The following is an 18679-nucleotide window of genomic DNA, read 5'->3' on the forward strand; positions in this document are numbered from 1 at the left end:
GCAGTCTTGTTTCTTTTTTGGACTTCCTTGCTACTTTTAGAAGAATTGTGATACATATGAAGCCCAAAGTGAATGAAAGAGATGCAGGCAGGGAAACAGAGGAAACCATTGCTCTCAAAGAAAAGGAGCTGCATATTTAGCAGCTCCCTATCTGTGACAGCAATGCTGGCTCCCACAGGCGGCGAGAAGCTGGATAGGACTGTGGAGACTTTCAGGCTCCTCCTGAGGTCCCAAACTATTTTGACTGGGTGCCCTGGGGGGCACCGAGGTGTCATGGTCAGGCCCGGGGGGTGGGCTCTCCAGGGTTGAGATCAGCCTTGGATGGCCATGTGGTGCCCCTCCACTAAAAAAATATATATATTAATGCTGGGCGCCAGTGGATTGGGGCCCCAGGGCCAAAATCAGCCAATGGGGGGAGGCTGCATGCCCCCCTAAAAAGTTAATTTTAGATGGCCAGGGGATGGATTCCCTGGGGCCAAGATTTACCAAGGGAGGGGAGGCAACATGGCCGCCCTCCTCAAAACAATAACTATATTAAATATATCGAAGGCGACCCTTGGGGGGGTGGAGTCCAAGGGGCTGAAATCGGCCAGGGGAGGGGGGGTGACCTACGACCAACTCCCGCTGCACAGACCATGTACTTGCGCCCTTGCCATACACTGCTAATTACCCCACAATTTACGGCACTCATGACATCTTTAGTAATATCAATGTAATATTTGCAGTAAAATGTTGATGAAAAAAATGTGCATGGCAGAGGCGCGAGTTATAATTACCTTAGGGCACAAGTTATAGTTTCTTAAGAGAACTCTAAGTATAATAGGTGAATTTCTATGGTTGTGTACATTTAAAATGTGAGCCTAACTATAACGTCCCTGTAATCTTTGCTTTTTTAAGTGAATTATCGATATGTGTAGATATATATAGATAGATATATATTAACTGAAAAAAAAGGTTACAGGGGCGTTATAGTTATAATCACTTTATTGCATACATTGCAGTGGTAATATCAAATATGCCCTAGAAGATGTCATCAATAATATTACATGTGGAGTAATTAGCTGTGCAAGGTGAAGGTGCAAGTTATAGTTACCTTCGGGTCAGAGTGGGTGCATGAGTGTTTTTAATATATATACCTAACTATAACATCCCTGTAGCCTTTGTTTTTTTCATTGATTTTTTTATGTATATATATATATATATATATATATATATATATATATATACATATATATATATATATATATTCACTGAAAAAATCCAAAAGTTACTGGGACGTTAGTTAGGTTCTGGATTTACTCATACAAAACCACAGAAAATCAGCAGTTATAGTTAGAGTTCTTTCGAGCAACTGTAACTTTTGACTTAAGGAAACTTAAGGTAACTGTAACTTGGGCACTTGCCATGCTCACCTGAGCTAACTATAAATTGTGACCCCATAATGCACTGCTTATGGCCTCACATATTACTCACTGAAGACAATATCAGTGACATCATGGATCATATCACTGATGACATCTCAAATTACATCACTGATGACATCACTGATGGCATCATCTAGTGAGTGTAAGTGGTTGTATGGGTGTGTGAGTGGCTGCGTGAGTGGGTTTATGGGTGAGTGAGTGTTTGAGTTAGTTTCTGTTTGTGAGAGTAAGGGGATGTATAAGTAGCTGTATAGGTGAATGAGTTGGTTTGTGAGTGGGCGCATTGGTTGAGTGGGTGGGTGTTTGAGTGGCTCTACAGTTGAGTGTGTGTGCGTGTGTGTGCTTGTATTGTTTAGTATTGTTTAGTGCCTGAGTGTGTTTGTGACTGTATCGGTCAGTAAGTGGGTTAGTCAGTTAGTGTATGGGTGAATGAGTGGGTGTATCAGTGGCTGTATGCATGTGTGTAGATGTGTTAGTGACTGTTTGGGAGTGTGTATGGATGTGTGGATGTATGAGTATCTGTATTGGTGAGTGAATGGTTATGTGAGTGGCTGCGTGAGTGAGTGGGTGTGTGAGTGGCTCAATGGATGAGTGAGTGGGTATGTGAGTGGTTTTATGAGTGAGTGACTGGGTATGTTAGTGTATTGATGATTGAGTGTATGAGGCAGTGACTATATGGGTGAGTGAGTTGGGGTATGAGTGGTTGTATTTATAAGTGAGTGGATGTGTCAGTGACCATATGGGGGAGTAGGGAGATGTATCAGTAGCTGTATCAGTGAGTGACTGGGTGAATGAGTGGGTGTGTGAGTGTTTATGGGTGAGTGAGTAATTGTGTGAGTGTTTCTTTAGGTGAGTGATCAGGTGTGTAAGTGACTGTATCAGTGAGTGAGTGGCTGTGTCCGTGATAAGGTTGAGTGTATGTGTGTGGTTGTATGGATGAGTGAGAGGGTGTGTCAGTGGTTGTGTTGGCCTGTTAGTGGGTATATCAATGGTTGTATCGGTATATGAATGGGTGTGTCAGTGGCAGTATGGATTTCTGAGTGTACTTATGAGTAGCTGTAATAGTGCATGAATAGCTGAATTACTAGCATATTAGTGAGTGAGTGGTTGTGTCAGTATCTGTGTGAGAGTGAGTGTGTGTGTGTGTCTCAGTAGTTGTATGGGACTATAAATGAGTATGTGAGTAGTTGTGTTTATGTGTGGATATACGAGAGTTTGTATGTGGTTATGAGTGGATGTGTGAGAGGTTATGGGGATGATGTCATCAGTGATGTCATTTGAGATGTCATCAATGATGTCACTGACCATGTCATCAGTGATGAAATATGTGAAGTCATAAGCAGTGCATTATGGGGGCGCAAGTTATAGTTAGTTCAGGTAACTACAACTGCTGGATTTCTATGATTTTGTATGTGTGAAATGTCAGCCCAACTATAAGGTCCCTATAACCTTTGTTTTTTTTAGTGAATTTCTATGTTTTTTTAATTCTATTTCCTAACTATAACATCCTTGTAACCTTTGTTTTTTTTTCAGTCAATTTCTATGTTTTTTTTCGAATTCTATTTCCTAATAATAACATCCATTTAACTTTTGTTGTTTTTAGTGAATTTCTAAGGTCTATTGAACGTAGCATAATTTTCATTACTATACGCTAATGCAACCACCACCATGCATGACCTTTGGCCATGCGTGGTAGCGTTTGGTCGCAGGGCCTGGCCAGCTGCCAGGTCCTGCAACAAATCCCTTTAACTAGCTAACCCTCTACTGTCCACATGTGAAATGTGAGCCTAACTGTAAAGTGCCTGTAACCTTAGTTTTTTTCAGTAAATTTCTATGTTTTTGAATTGAAAGTAATTTTAATTACTCTGTGTTAATCTAGTTGAGGGTGAAGAGCAGCAGCCTCAGTTGCAGTTAGAGCATCAACAGCAGGAAGGTGTTCCACCATTAAAAAAGAGTATTGCTTGTGAGTTTTTTTTATCATCCCTCTAAAACAGTAGCCAAACATGTACAATGCACATTATGTGATATAATATTTTCATGGGGCACTTCCAAGAAGTATTCCTGTGGTACGACCAGTATGCTGTACTATTTAAAGACCTACAATAGAAGGCGTCTTGAGAGGGCACAGATGGAGAAAGTTGGTGGAGGTCCCTCAACTTTTTTGCAATTCAGCATCTGCTCCTGTACAAAGAGTCTCTGCGGAAGTAGAGAGAACATATTTGGAGACTCCCCCAGAACTCCAGCGTATGTGTACCTACTGATTGGATTGCAGTGCCTCTCTTACTACTCGAGAACAGTCTTTTGAGGCTATTTTGGATGCAGTAAGAAGGGACACACTGATTTTCTTTTTGCTTTTTATAGTTACTGCTGTATTTCTTTCCTTTTTTATAACTGTTGTTTGAGTTTTTTGTTTCTCTTGTTGCCATTGTTTTGCAAAAAAAAAAAGTTAAAAAAATTTAGAAAATCAAAAACTTATTTTAAATCAGTTCTTAAGAAATAAGAATAAATAAGAAAAAAATGATTTTTTTCAGAACCACCTATCATAGCTAAAAAAAGATAAACTCTATGAATGTGTATGTATAGGAGTAGGAGATAGTGGTGATTCAATGAACGGTGTAAGGGTCACTGAGTGAGTGTGTGGATGCTCTATGGGTGATTGACTAAGTGCTTGAATGAATGTATGGGAGAGTGGATGAGTCGTATATGGGTGATTGTCTTCAGTGAGAGCATGAGTGCATGTATGGCTGACTGAGTGAGTGCATGAATGAATGTAGGAGTGAGTGCATGAGTGTGTATGCATAAGTGAGTAGGTTCATGATTGTGTGTATGTATGGGTGAGTGAGGGTGCATGAATGGCTGTATGGGTGAGTGAGTGGGTGCATGAATGGCTCAATAGGTAAGTGAGTGAGTAAACAAGTGCATGTATGGGTGAGTAACAGTGCATGAGTGGTGGATGGGTGACTGAAACAGTGTTTGTGTGAGTGGAAGTGTGAGTGTCTCAGTGCATGAAAGTATATATGGGTGAGTGATTGAGTGCATTAGTTGTTTATATGTGAGATTGACTGAGTGTAAGAGAGGTGTGTGGGTGACTGAGTGGATGAGTGGATGTATGTCTGACACCCACTACATGCACTATGGCACTAAAGTGACTTCATGTTTTTTTTTTAATTTCAAAAAGAGTTACATATTTTTCTGCTATTGGGTAATTTTCAATCTGGTGATAAGGATTAAGATAAATTATCGTATTTCACTATGTGTCAATGTATCATATATTTTACTGGGTCATTTCCTAGGGAAATATTTTTACTTATTTGTTCTATTTGCAGATTCATTGCAAAACGTAACTGTGCATTTGTCCACTTTTGCACTATTCAGGAATATATTGTGTGTGCAATAAAGTACACAAGACATTATGACTTGTTTGATAACTATAATGTAGCACTAGTATTTTTTTAAATAAAGTTTGTATTTTCCATTCAATTTCGTCATTTATTGGAAAAAGGTTTTCCATAATAGATGATGTAATCATGGCTACACAGGTGTTCATGATCTCCTCGGCATGCCTATGTTCTTCAACTTTCGCAGATATTGCGACAATCGTGATTACAGCATTTTAGAGAAAAAGTATAAAACACATATGTAGTCATTTTCTGTAAAATGTTTAACAGTGGGTGTTTACTAACAAAGTACATAAAGTTTAAATTCCGTTTTCCTTATGGTTCTAATACACATTTATATTGTTTTTTCAATTTTTTGCAGCTATTTCAGACGTGGCGATGACGTTGTTAACTGCGAACAACATGTGACCATATTGACTTCTTTCTGGAAAATTACCCTTACTACACTGAATAATATCTAAAAAAAACAGATGAACCTTCTACAAGAAACACTGTGTCCACTTTCGAATTGGTTGGAGAAAGTGAAGATATGAATTTGGTAGTTTGAATAGATGTTTTTGTTTGTATTTCTGGTTGCTGTTGTTGCATTCTGGCCATTCACCTTTACTTTTTAAATACACAGTAAATGTCCAGAAGTTGTAGTAACTTTTTCTTTAAAAATGATAGCCAGAGTAGTTAATGTTCTTGCTGAAAGTGATATTTGACCAGCTTTAAAGTTTGTAATTTGAGTTTCCAATTTGGAACCGTCTGGTCTGCATCACTGTAGCATTCCTATAAGATATTTTCCAATTATTTGCAGAAACAGTGTGAAAAGAAGCTCAGATCTGCAGTATGGGAATGTCATATTTTTATTAGCATTTCTGTACAATGTGTCAAAAGGTACAGATCTTCATTCTGATAATGTTAAGTAGAGAATCTTTTTAGAGTTCATTTCAGTGCTAGATGTAAAAGAGCAGTGTTCACAGTCATGGGTCCATTTGTAACTGAGTCCAAAAATATTGCCAATATTTACTTCCTCTTCTTCTAAGACTCCAAGCATGACCATAATGAATTCCTATGCATCTTGTTGAGTATTCAGAGTAAATATTATTGATCCAGTACATATACTTAAAAGACCACAGATCCCTGAAGCAGAATGTATTACAATTCTGTCATTCAGTACAGTTGAAGCAAAATATATAGTGCTGAAGATATCCTCTTATCTGAGTTTGTTCAATTTGGTTCAATAAATGGGGGAAAGGGAATAGTACGCTGAGAACGACATTTGCGTAGCAGTTGATACCTGAACTGTTCCCTAACAGGAAGCCTACAATTTCACTATCAAATTCCAGATGTCTCTACTTAGTAGTGTTTGGGTTCTCTTTCTGTCATTTCTTTTCATTAGGGTCCATATGTTGTTTTGAACTCTTCCTCTTTGCAGAGTCACCATTTCTCATAAAGAGGGTATTGGCCTAAATGAGGAGTGTATAGACTTCTTAACTGATTGTACTCTGTTACATAGCTTACATCAGCACTAACTTTGTACTCAGCAAAATCAATCACAAACAATCCTGATAATGTTCTAATTCATGACAAGGCTACATAGGACATTCCTTCTTTAAATACAGAACTTCCAATGTTAACCAAAGCTGCATCTACACTTAAACCTTTGGATTTATGGATGGTTAGAGCACATGCTAAAGAGAGAGGGAATTGTTGATGTTGGATATATAAATCTTTTACAAGAAAAAAACAATACACCATCCAATCTCTTCACATCATCTATCTGATCAAACTTAATAGCCAAATATTCAACCTCACCTCTATTTGGAAAATTTATGAAATCAATTAATTCACCCATTGCACCATTTACTTGGCCTTCATCAACATTTAAGTTATGTAGCAAATTAACTCAACAGGTTTTCAAGATATATAAATGCTTTTCTAATCATGTTGCCTTGGATACTGATTTTGCTAAAGAATCCAATTTTGTTTGTAGTTTATCTGTCAGTAGTATTGTAACTCCCTGATGTTCCATTTTATCAATAGCTGTAATTTCAAAAATATATTTTTTCTCCAATTGTAGTAATTTTTCATTAAAGTTGGAACACTCTTGAAGTGTTGGCATTAAACAAACTATAGATGTCTCTTCTTTAATGAAATTGAACGTTTTTTCTAATGTTGTAATGTTAGATGGGATTAAGCTCTGGATACGGTGAGCTTCCAAAGTACATTTTCCCTGTTTCGTAAGGACTCCCACTCCAATGTCTTTTTAATATGTCTCTATATTCCACATCAGATGCTTGCCGCATGCTCATCATAAATTCCTTAAATTCGAAGTTTAACCAAATGTTCCTGTTACCAGTACTTCCCAGGGAACTTCTTGTTTCTTCATGCAAAAGTATTTTGAAAACTGATTGCCCTTTTACAGGAGTAAGTTTGAGTAAGTCACCAAATACAATTAAATGTTTTTCTCCAAAGAGTACATCATAGTTAGGTCTTAAATCTGCTGCATCCTTGGGTTTATGAAGGTGAGCATTATGTTTGAGACCATGCTCACTTCATCAATGATTAGTAGCTTCATTTTTTTCAATACTCTTGATACTTCATGGCAAGTGTCACAACATAATTTTTAATATTCTAATTTATTGTCATATTCAACAAGTAGCATTAGTAGTCAATGTAGAGTAATACCTTTAACATTATGTGCAGCTACTCCTGTTGGTGCTGTGACTACACATTACAAATTCAAATCTATAGATGTCTGTAAATAACTGGTGAGAACTTTAGTTTAGAAGCTTTTCCCAGTCCCAGCTTGTCCACTGATGTATAATAATATTGGTTTATAAGAAAAGCATTTTCATACTTGCTCATTGTCGAGAAATCCATGCTCTTTGTTACCTTTAACTTCATTATATATTTCCCTTTGTTCATTGTTCATTTGTTCCATTAACTGTTTGAAATCCACAGTCTCATCTCTTGCCTGTGGGATTGCAATCTCTACCTCATTCATAGCTTTTGCTGTTTCATTTTGAATTACTGGTTCTCCAAGAGAATCTTGAATTACTGGTACAAAGCTTTGGCTGCTTTGTGAGCTTTCCTTGGCTATCAGAGCAGCAATGGTTTCTTCCTGTTCAATCTCATCTTCTAACATCTGTAAGTATGTTGCAAACACAGAACACTGAATACTGTCTTTCATAGCGTTGAATGAGACTTCATAACAATCAAACTGTCCAAGTAAGTCTGATTTAGCATGCCTAGGCATGAAGAGTTGCAAAAGTAACAAATAGAAAAACTCTCTTCTCTCTGCAGTTTGACAGGTAAGATTTCTGTGATATATTGGCTCTCCTTTGTTGTGTCTCATCAAACAACCATCACATCCAATATCTGCAATCTTTCCTTCCTGTACATTTTCAGTTACATTACTTCTATATGTTTAATATTGAACGTTAGACCTGACAGCCTTAGGGTGGTCACCCCTAACTTTTTGCCTGCCTCCCTCAACTTTTTGGACACTGTTTTTGCTGGTTTTAGGACTATGTGCACTTTACCACTGCTAACCAGTGCTAAAGAGCATATGCTCTCTCCCTTAAAACATGGTGACATTGGTTCATACCCAATTGGCTTAATTAATGTACTTGTAGGTCCCCAGTAAAGTACACTACATGTGCCCAGGGCCTGTAGATTAAATGCTACTAGTGGGACTGCAGCACTGATTGCGCCACCCACATAAGTAGCCCCTTAACCATGCCTCAGGCCTGCCATTGCAAGGCCTGTGTGTGCAGTTTCACTGCCACTTCGACTTGGTATTTAAAAGTACTTGCCACGCCTAAAACTCCCCTCTTGCTACATGTACGTCATACCTAAGGTAGGCCCTAGATAACCCCAAGAGCAGGGTGCTATGTAGGTAAAAGGCAGGACAAATACCTGTATAGTTATATGTCCTGGTAGTGTAGAACTCCTAAATTATTTTTACACTGTTGTGAGGCCTGCTCCTTTCATAGGCTAACATTAGGGCTACCCTCATAGACTGTTTGAGTGGTAGATTCTGATCTGAAAGGAGTAACACGGTCATATTTAGTATGGCCAGAATGGTAATACAAAATCCTGCTAGCTGGTGAAGTTGGACCTAATATTACTATTTTAGAAATGCCACTTTCAGAAAGTGAGCATTTCTCTGCAATTAAATCCTTCTGTGCCTTCCAATCCACATCTGGCCAGGTTACTTGACAGCTCCTTTGTTCCTCCCACTCAGACAACCAAAAACATAGGATGCCCAGTCACACCTGCACACATCGGCATACTGAATGGGTCTTCCTGGGCTGGGAGGGTGAAGGGCCTGACACTTACATTTGAAGGGACAGTGGCCTGCCCTCACACAATAGACTGCCAAACCCCCTACTGGGACCCTGGCAGACAGGATGGAACTGAGGGGGACCTGGTGCACTCCTCAACTTCAAAGGCACATTTGGGGATTTAAAAAGGGCCTTTGACCCTACCAAATCAGACACTTCTTGACAAGATACCACTGGTGAAGAAACCCTGAACCAGAAACTGCAACCTGCCAAGCAAAACTGCCTGGCTGCTCAAAGGACTCACCTAACTGCTTTTCTGCAAAGGACTGCTGACCTGCTGTTGCCCTGCTGAGAAATGCTCTCCAAGGGCTAGGATAGAGCTTGCCTCCTGTTCCTTGAAACCATGTAGGTGTTTCTAGGTTTCTCACCACACATTTCAGCTCACATGGATGACAATACCAATATTCATTGATACCACATTGACTTGCCATCAAGTTAATTAAGTTGTACTCAAAATTTGTGTCTGTTCAATGAACTTTTTCAACAAAATCCCTCACTGACAGATTCTGCATATTTACCCCTGTTTTCAGAATGTGATTAATTGCATAAAATAAGCCACACAAGTCACCCTCACATAGGAGATGAAATACGTAAGGAATACAGGGGGTGATTCTGACCTCGGCGGTAAAATGCCCTTACCGCCGGTCAGAAGACCGCCATAACACCGCCGCGGCCGCGGTCAACCGCCACGGTCATTCTGACCCACAACGGCCAAACCTCCAAAAATCCGTCCTCCACTGCAGCCCGCCACATCGGCGGGCAGCGATAAACTGGAGATGACCAAACCTCCACCGTCACGCCAACAGAAATACGCCCATGCCATTACGACCCACGAATCCACACGGCGGTCATTCAAACGCGGTATTCCATTGGCGCTACACACCGCCGCGGTCAGAATACACACACAGCACCAAAACACAGCCACATTGGACAATTTGAAAAACACACACCTGATACACATACACACACCACTCCCACACAATCAACCAACTATAAAACACACACCCACATCACCCACAAACCCCTGCGACCCCAATTACTGAGAGAAGGAGAGAGAGACACAGCAGACAATCCATAGCAAGACACACTGAGGCACACTACACCATCACACACACCACATAGTAGCACAAAGCACCACTCACCAACACACTCCTCATCACATACACCACCCCACACCTCACCCACACCACCCCATGGCACCCCAAAGGCATCCACGATTTTCGGACCAAGAACTCCGGGTCATGGTGGAGGAAATCGTAAGAGTGAAACCCCAGCTCTTCGGCTCGCAGGTGCAGCACACCAGTATAGCCAGGAAGGCGGAGCTATGGCAGCGGATCGTGGACAGGGTCAACGCGGTGGGACAGCATCCCAGGAATAGGGAGGACATCCGCAAAAGATGGAACGACCTACGGGGGAAGGTCCGATCGATGGTCTCCAGGCACAACATCGCGGTCCAGAAGACTGGCGGCGGACCCCCACCCACCCCTCCCGAATTTACATCGTGGGAGCAAGAGGTCTTGACCATCCTGCATCCTCAGGGCCTCGCAGGAGTAGCCGGAGGAATGGACTCTGGTAAGTCCCATCTCAACTACTATATCCCCCACACCCCACCAGCATGCCAACCCACACCCCCACCCTCACCCCCAACCCCCCAGCACACATCCTTCCTGACAATGTCTCACCAGCACAACCCACCCATCCCAACACCAACTCCTGCATGCCAACACAAACCATGGGCACCCATCACCTAAGCATGACCACTGCACTAACCCCTCCCCCCCACTAAATACCCTCACAACACCTCCCTCCAGGGAATGCCTGCACTGGGGGACAAGGGCACCCACAACACGCATGCTATTGCACACACAGAAACAATAACCAAACTCTCTTACCCCATGCAGGACCCGAACGACAACACACCAGCCAGGAGGGTCCAGAAGTGTCCATCCCACCACCGGAACAGGCCCACACTGAGGATAGCAGCTCTGTCGACAGTGAACCTGATGACCAGCCCGGACCATCGGGGACCTCTGGGCAGTCGGTTCCCCTCACCCAGACACAGGCCACACCAGACCCGACCCCCTCTGCCGACACCAGCACAGCTCCCACCCAGCGGGCCCATGCCTCTGTCTCTAGGACAGCTCAATCAGCGGTGTGTCTGCCACTACAGGGCACCCAGGCTAACCCGACACCCCAACAACAACAGGGACCTGGGGGCAGTGGGAGCGGGCACACCGGCCAGGGGACAGAGGCCGGGGGAAACCGGGCAGCTCGGAGGGCTGCTGTGCGACAGGGGGGGGAGGAGAGGCCCAGGGAACCCACTCTCCAAGAGGCCCTCACCACCCTCATGGGGGCCTACCACCACTCCCAAGAAACGATGGCGACGGTACTGGCCAGGTTCACTGAGATCCAGGCACAGCAGGAGGAACGCTACATGGGGTTCAGGGAGGAGCTGAGAATCATCGGGACCGCAATGGGGACCATCATCCTGGCCCTCCACAGGATAGAGGACGCGTTGCGGGACCATGGTGCACCACACAGGGCCCCTGTCACTAGGCCGGACCAGGAACAGCCTACCACCTCCGCCGGCGCTAGTGGACAGGAGGTCCCAACACCTCGACAGCCCCCCAGAACCCCACCTCCTGCTGAAGAACAACCACCCCGTAAGAGGAGCCTGAGACCAAAGAAAAAGACAGAGTAGGATGTCAAGACCCCCGCCAGCAGGACATACCACCTCAAGTCTTCCCACTGTCCCACATTGCCACCCTGTCCAACCATGAACTGCCTATGCTCCATCCTTCCACAGGCAAAAGATCAATGCACCTGTGAGACTGAGAACTGGACTCTGCCATGGATATTCCTCCACCCCCACCCATCACCCTTAGAATCACATGTACCGGTATCTAGCACTGTAAATAAATCACATTTTGCACACAAACCTGTTTTGAGTCATGCTGTATTATTAACAAAGGGATAACATATTACTGTTCAATTTCTGTTCTGTCAATTAGTCATGACAACATACCAATGTCAATACGCTGTATTTCATGGGCGAACCAAGCAGAAGTCAGGTACTGAGTCAGACAGCACTGAGAAGGGAAGGGAAAGGCATAAATTAATTAAAAACATCTGTGGGGAACTACAGAAAGTATAGATGCAGGAGGCTAGAAGCAATTGTGAAATGGCGTGGGTGATTCTTACATGGGTGTTACTGGAAATACTGTTGTATCACTCTGTCCCTATTGTCTGTGTCGTCCTCAGAGTCTTCCTCCTCTTCACTCTCCACAGGCTCCACGGCTTCTACAACACCACCATCTGGACCATCCTCCTGCAGGAAAGGCACCTGGCGTCGCAAAGCCAGGTTGTGAAGCATACAGCACGCCACGATGATATGGCACACCTTCTTTGGTGAGTACATTAGGGATCCACCAGTCATATGCAGGCACCTAAACCTGGCCTTCAGGAGGCCAAAGGTTCGCTCAATCACCCTCCTTGTACGCCCATGGGCCTCATTGTAGCGTTCCTCTGCCCTTGTCCGGGGATTCCTTACTGGGGTCAGTAGCCACGGCAGGTTGGAGTAACCAGAGTCACCTATTAGCCACACACGTTGTCTCTGTAGCTGCTCCATCACATAGGGGATGCTGCTATTTCGCATCACATACGCGTCATGCACTGACCCTGGGAACTTGGCATTTACATGGGAGATGTACTGGTCAGCCAAACAGACCACATGGACATTCATCGAATGATAATTCTTTCTGTTTCGGTACACCTGCTCATCGTCTTTTGGGGGTACCAAAGCCACATGGGTCCCATCAATGGCACCAATGATGTTGGGGATATGTCCAAGGGCATAGAAATCACCCTTCACTGTGGGCAAGTCACCCTCCTCGGGGAAAATGATGTAGCTCCGCATGAGTTTCATCAGGGCAGACAACACTCTGCTCAAAATCTTAGAAAACATAGGCTGAGACATTCCAGATGACATGGCCACTGTGGTCTGGAATGACCCACTGGCCAAAAAATGGAGGACTGACAAAACCTGCACCAGAGGGGGAATCCCTGTGGGTTGGCGGATGGGGGACATCAGGGCTGGCTCCAGCTGGGCACACAGTTCATGGATAGTGGCACGGTCAATTCGGTATCGAAGGATTATATGGCGTTCTTCCATTGTCGACAGGTCCACCAGCGGTCGGTACACGCGAGGATTCCTCCTTCTCATCCCAAGTCCCAGCGGACGGTGCCTAGGAAGGACAACATGGAGCACAGAGTCAGCCAAACCACAGGTACGTACAGACAGCTTGCACAGTTAAAGAATGGCAATGGGTTGAAAGGCGTGTATGTGTGGCAATGCAAGGCCTAGGCCTGTGTGTCGCAGTCAAAATTAAGCCATGTGGGCCCTTGAAATGGCGGCTGCCTGACCTGTGAAGTGGGACAATGGGATGTGAGGTCACTGCGCTGGCGGGGCACACCGTGGCGGTAGGCGGTCGAAGACAGCGGCGCAAAGCCGCATTGGTTAACATTGAAGCCTATGGGTTTCAGAAGCCAATAACGAAGTGCGCTGGCGGTCGCGGTACGCACCGCCGCGGTACGCACCGCCGCGGACGTGACCGCCATTTTCTATCTGCTTAATCACTCGAGACCTGATCATCCACAGGAGAGGACCTATACTGCAAGTGCTGCTGTGACCTCGGTCTGGAAGATACAATGGCTGCTGCGACTGGGGAAAGGGCCCCTGCCTTCACGTCTGAAGAATTGGACAAGCTCGTGGATGGGGTCCTCCCCCAGTATGCGCTACTCTACAGTCCTCCAGACCAACAAGTGAGTACCCCGGGTGCTAATGGAATGGGCTATGCCTGTGTGGATTGGGGTGGATGTAAGTTGGTGGGGTGGGGGGCGAATGAGGAGTGCAACGCCCGACAGATGAGAGCATGTGCCATATGGCAAAGTGGGTGGGGGGGGGGCAATTACATCTAACATGCAGGCCATTGATGATTTCCTCCTTTCCACCCTGTACATGTCTAATAGGTCAGCGCCCATCAGAAGATCGAGATTTGGCGTGCCATCGCCAAGGAAGTCCGGACCTTGGGGGTCCACAACAGACGGGGCACCCACTGCCGCAAGAGGTGGGAGGACATCCGCCGCGGAACAAGGAAGACCGCAGAAACACTGCTGGGGATGGCCTCCCAACCTAGGAGGGGTGCCAGTCGCACCATGACCCCCCTGATGTCCCGGATCCTGGCGGTGGCCTACCCTGAATTGGATGGGCGCTTTAAGACATCACAGCAGACACAAGGGGGTGAGTATCAGCACATTCTCCTATCTTTCTGCGCAGTGGAGGCGTCTGGGTGGGGGAGGAGGGCTGTGGGTGACATTAGGCCAGGGCGCTTTCTGTAGTGTAGTCCTCTCCCTTAGGCATGGCCCTGTGCCCCCGGCCCCCACCTCTGTAGGGTGACAAGTACAGCCATTGAAGGTCCAGCATCTCCCATGTGCGCGTTTGACGTCTCTTGGCCTGTTGTTTTAGTCAGTAGTACTGAGTAGTGTACCCCGAATGCGCGGCTTAGTGCATTAGGCACCTGTGTCTGTCCTCTCCGCCAACGGTGTTGACATTGCATGCACTCAACCTGGTCTTCTTTTTTCTCCCCCCACCCTTTCTCTTCATCTTCTTGTGCATGTGTGCATTAGCATCATCAGGCGGAGGAGATATGGCATCGGAGCACGAGGGAGCTGCAGGACACAAGGCCCCGGTGGGCCCAGGAAGCGACACCGAGGGCACCAGTGATCCGGAGGGCGAGGGGAGCACCACGACGGGGACCGCTGGTGAGAGCAGCGAAAGCGACACGTCCTCGGATGGGAGCTCCCTAGGGGTGGCGGCAACATCCGTGCCCCCCGCCTCTACAGGTACAGCCGCCACCCAGCGCACCAGCCCCGCCCTCCCAGCAGCCCCTCAGTCTTCGCTCCGTGCCGGTTCGCCCAGGAAGGCGCGCATCTCCTTCGCCCCAGGCACCTCAGCCCTTGCCCCTGTTGCCCCTGCTGCCCTCAGTGCGGAGCTCATTGACCTGGTAAGGACGCTCATTGTTGGGCAGACGACCCTTTTGAATGCCATCCAGGGTGTGCAAAGGGAGGTGCAACAGAGCAATGCGTACCTGGAGGGCATTCATTCGGGTCAGGCTGCCCATCAACGAGCGTTCACTGCTCTGGCCTCAGCACTGACGGCAGCCATTGTCCCTGTTTCCAGCCTCCCTCTTCTGACTGCCTCCAGCCTGTCTCTGTCTCCTGTTCCTCAGCCTATCCCATCCACACCATCAGACCAGCCTGCACACACCTCAACACCCAAGAGCAGCTCATCCAAACACAAGCACCACAGATCCCGCAAACACTCACCCGAGCAACACCCAGATGCAGACATGCCAACAGCCACTGCCACCCCTGTGTCCCCCTCCTCCTCGTCTCCCTCCTCCCTCCCTGTGACGTCTACACTCACACCTGCATGCACCCCAACATCAGCCAGTGCTTCCATCACCACCTCACCCTCCAGTACAGTCCACACTCGTGCAGTCACCACCCCCACTGCCATGTACACGTCCCCTGTGTCCTCTCCCACTGTGTCTGTCACCCCCTCTTCCAAGACACACAAACGCAGGCAGCCACCCACCCAACAGCCATCCACCTCACGACAGCCTACAGCACCAGCACCTTCACCCAATGACAGCACACCTGACTCTCCTACAACCACCTCCTCTACCTCCACTTCCATCTCCACTTCTCCTACCCTTTACCTTGGCCCTAAAAAACTTTTCCTGGCTAACCTTAACCTCTTTCCCCCCGATGACCTCCCCCATCCATCTTCAAAGAGTCCCAAGAGCACCGCAGCCACCACCAGCCCAGCTTCGGGTGTCACTGTTGTGCCTGGGTTCTGGAGCCCACCCTTTGCCAGCAGTGACACATCGATCAGCAGCAAGGACACGTCCAGCCCCCCCCCCCGGCAAGAGGACCCGCAAAACCAAGGACCGCCGTGCGAGGACCGACAGGGCTGCCCCCAAGGAGCAATGTGCGGCCACTTCACCACCCACACCATCTGGGGGAGGCAAGGGCCCGAGAGCCCCATCAAAGGAGCGGAAGGGCAGCAGGAGCGCGGAGAAGGTGGACCCCACATGCCACATCCCAGCTGGGAAGGAGGACACTAAGGAGGCCAGGAGTCCGTCCCCGAAGGGTCCAGAAACGTCACGGTCCGAGGGCGACTGAACAGGGAGTCCAGGCCAGGTCTGGCTCCCTTGACCTGCTGGATGAGCACCGCTGAACAGGGCCCGCGGTGCAGAAGAGTACCGCTGAACAGGGCCCCGCCGTGGAGATAGGCACCGCTGAACAGGGCCCGCGGTGCAGAAGAGTACCGCTGAACAGGGCCCCGCCGTGGAGATAGGCACCGCTGAACAGGGCCCCGCCGTGGAGATAGGCACCGCTGAACAGGGCCCGCCGTCTCAAGCACCGCTCCGCTGGGCCCTTCCTGTCAAGCACCGCTCCGCTGGGCCCTTCCTCTCAAGCACCGCTCCGCTGGGCCCTTCATTTCAAGCACCGCTCCGCTGGGCCCTTCATTTCAAGCACCGCTCCGCTGGGCCCTTCATTTCAAGCACCGCTCCGCTGGGCCCTTCCTCTCAAGCACCGCTCCGCTGGGCCCCGCCGTCTCAAGCACCGCTCCGCTGGGCCCTTCCTGTCAAGCACCGCTCCGCTGGGCCCTTCCTGTCAAGCACCGCTCCGCTGGGCCCTTCCTGTCAAGCACCGCTCCGCTGGGCCCCGCCGTCTCAAGCACCGCTCCGCTGGGCCCTTCCTCTCACGCACCGCTCCGCTGGGAGCTTCTTCTCAAGCACCGCTCCGCTGGGCCCTTCTTCTCAAGCACCGCTCCGCTGGGCCCTTCCTCTCACGCACCGCTCCGCTGGGCCCTTCCTCTCACGCACCGCTCCGCTGGGCCCTTCCTCTCAAGCACCGCTCCACTGGGCCCTTCTTCTCAAGCACCGCTCCGCTGGGCACTTCCTGTCAAGCACCGCTCCGCTGGGCCCCGCCGTCTCAAGCACCGCTCCGCTGGGCCCTTCCTCTCACGCACCGCTCCGCTGGGCCCTTCTTCTCAAGCACCGCTCCGCTGGGCCCTTCCTGTCAAGCACCGCTCCGCTGGGCCCAGCCGTCTCAAGCACCGCTCCGCTGGGCCCTTCCTCTCACGCACCGCTCCGCTAGGCCCTTCTTCTCAAGCACCGCTCCGCTGGGCCCTTCTTCTCAAGCACCGCTCCGCTGGGCCCTTCATTTCAAGCACCGCTCCGCTGGGCCCTTCCTCTCACGCACCGCTCCGCTGGGCCCTTCATTTCAAGCACCGCTCCGCTGGGCCCTTCCTCTCAAGCACCGCTCCGCTGGGCCCTTCCTGTCAAGCACCGCTCCGCTGGGCCCTGCCGTCTCAAGCACCGCTCCGCTGGGCCCTTCCTGTCAAGCACCGCTCCGCTGGGCCCCGCCGTCTCAAGCACCGCTCCGCTGGGCCCTTCCTCTCACGCACCGCTCCGCTGGGCCCTTCCTCTCACGCACCGCTCCGCTGGGCCCTTCTTCTCAAGCACCGCTCCGCTGGGCCCTTCTTCTCAAGCACCGCTCCGCTGGGCCCTTCCTGTCAAGCACCGCTCCGCTGGGCCCCGCCGTCTCAAGCACCGCTCCGCTGGGCCCTTCCTGTCAAGCACCGCTCCGCTGGGCCCTTCCTCTCACGCACCGCTCCGCTGGGCCCTTCTTCTCAAGCACCGCTCCGCTGGGCCCTTCTTCTCAAGCACCGCTCCGCTGGGCCCTTCCTCTCAAGCACCGCTCCGCTGGGCCCCGCCGTCTCAAGCACCGCTGAACAGGGCACCGCCGTCTCAAGCACCGTTGATGGTTCACTGTGCCCACCATGCCTCCTCCTTGACCAGTGGAGACTGTCATCCACCTGATGGACTGTGGCTTTGCACTCCCCAGGATGGTCCAGTGGGCAGCCCACCCACTGTAGAGACATTGAGAGACTGTGGCTTTGCACTCCCCAGGATGGTCCAGTGGGCAATCCACCCACTGCAGAGACTTGAGAGACTGTGGCTTTGCACTCCCCAGGATGGCCCAGTGGGCAGCCCACCCACTGTAGAGACATTGAGAGACTGTGGCTTTGCACTCCCCAGGATGGTCCAGTGGGCAGCCCACCCCCTGTAGAGACATTGAGAGACTGTGGCTTTGCACTCCCCAGGATGGTCCAGTGGGCAATCCACCCACTTCAGAGACTTGAGACTGTGGCTTTGCACTCCCCAGGATGGCCCAGTGGGCAGCCCACCCACTGTAGAGACATTGAGAGACTGTGGCTTTGCACTCCCCAGGATGGTCCAGTGGGCAGCCCACCCACTGTAGAGACATTGAGAGACTGTGGCTTTGCACTCCCCAGGATGGTCCCGTGGGCATGGTGGCTCCTCGTGGATCTGGCGTCGTGGACTCATGTGGCTGTGGTGCCCCCCCCTTCCCTTCCCCCTGAGGTGCCTGT

This window comes from Pleurodeles waltl, chromosome 4_1 (assembly GCF_031143425.1).
Source record: "Pleurodeles waltl isolate 20211129_DDA chromosome 4_1, aPleWal1.hap1.20221129, whole genome shotgun sequence".
Classification (NCBI taxonomy): domain Eukaryota; kingdom Metazoa; phylum Chordata; class Amphibia; order Caudata; family Salamandridae; genus Pleurodeles; species Pleurodeles waltl.